This window comes from Malurus melanocephalus, unplaced genomic scaffold (genome assembly GCF_030028575.1).
Source record: "Malurus melanocephalus ecotype Western Australia unplaced genomic scaffold, MMel_1.1 scaffold_541, whole genome shotgun sequence".
In the NCBI taxonomy this organism is placed as follows: domain Eukaryota; kingdom Metazoa; phylum Chordata; class Aves; order Passeriformes; family Maluridae; genus Malurus; species Malurus melanocephalus.
This window is the reverse complement of record NW_026623773.1, coordinates 467070-468954: the sequence shown is the minus strand read 5'-3', so window position 1 is coordinate 468954 and position 1885 is coordinate 467070.

Here is a 1885-nt window from a genome sequence, read left to right as displayed (position 1 = left end):
TCCAGGCACTGCTCTGAACCTTCTCACTGAAAGGGGGAAAGGTCTCTCAGCCACAAATATTTCAGTGTCCCTGAGCCATTCTAAGCCCTGCTTCACCCCGAACCTTTCCCTGCTCATCTCACATGGCCATGGAGCAGCTCTGGGATGTGATGTTGAGCAGGGGAGGGAACAGGACTGCCCTAAACACATCACCCCCACAACAGTGGAGCCACAGGAGGGTCTGTGTGTGTCTGTGCCCCTCAGCTGTGCCCTGGTGCCACCAGCCCACGGGCAGGACTCTTGTGGTTTGAGATAATTTAATAAGGGGTGAATCCTCCCGAGTTCCAGCAAGCCCCCTCCCTTCCACACCCAGCTCCTAGAAACAAACTTCTTCCACAGAGAAGAAAGTGAAAAGAAAAAGGGGAAAAAAAAAAAACCCCACTATTGTTGCCCACAGGGTACAAAGAAGAGAGGGAACAAAATTATATTATAAAATAAAGAACCTGTGGAAGCAGCTGTTGGATCTTAAAGACTTTTCTTTCCTCCTGGCAGTGGTTTCCCTTCCGGGGGACCCAAGAGGGGTTCGACTGATTTTTTTTTTCTCTCGACTGTCATGTCACAGCAATCTTCTAATTCTCAGATGATGATAAAAAAGTCGAAAAGAACAAGTCCAAAGAAAAAGGAAAAAAGAGCAGTCCCAGAGAGCAGGCAGCTTCTCCTCCCTGCTCTGCCGGAGTCCCCACTCCAGGAATGTGTGACTTGTACCTGTCCCTCCCACTGTCCTTGAAGGGAGGAACATCACAAAATAAACCAGAGCAGTCTCAACTAATGTGTAGTTACAGAAGGGTTGTTTACCTTTCCTCTAACATAAGCAGATGATAGGAATACAAATACTCAGCCACCCTAGGACAAGGACTCAGACAGGGAGCTGTCCTGGTGAAACCCCATGGGCTGGAGGGTGAAGAAATCACCTCAAGTGGCACAGCCCTGGTCACCCCTGCACCATCCCTTGTTCCCTGGTCACCCCTGCACCATCCCTTGTTCCCTGGTCACCCCTGCACCATCCCTTGTTCCCTGGTCACCCCTGCACCATCCCTTGTTGCAGAGGTTTGGGTTGGTTTCCTCCCCTTCAGCCCTTTGGGTTGTTTTCCTCCTGCTTGCCTGGCACAGCCGGGGCAGAGCTGCTGTGGGTTGATCTCAGTCTTCACTGCCTGAATCCCAANATATATGGATTTATGGAGATATGGTTATATGAGTGTATGGATATATGGATACATATGGATATATAGATTTATGGATATATGGATATATATGGATATATGGATATATGGAAATATGGAGATATGGGGATATATGGAAATATGGAGATATATGGATATATGGATACAAGGATACATGGATAAATGGATACATGGATAAATGGATATATGAATATATATGGATATACTGATATATGGATATATGGATATGTGGATGCATGGGTGTATAAACATATGGATTAATGTATATATGGATATATGTATACATGGATATATGGATTTATGGAGATATAGATATATGGGTGTATGTATATATGGATACAAAAATACATGGATAAATGGATAGATGGATGTATGGATGTATGAATATATATGGAAATATGGATACATGAATGTATGGAACATATGAATGTATGAATATATGGATATATGTCTATAGGGATATATATATTCAGATATATATTTGCAGAGTGTGTGTATATATATGTAAAAACTATCCACGTCCCTGTTTGCCCACAAACATCCACATGCAAATATAAAAATAAATAGAAATCTATATAAAATACATAAAAGTATAATGATTTCCAGGCTGGGAGCATCACTGGTAGCCAGCCCCCATGGTTCTGCCAGCTCAGCTGAAATGTCAG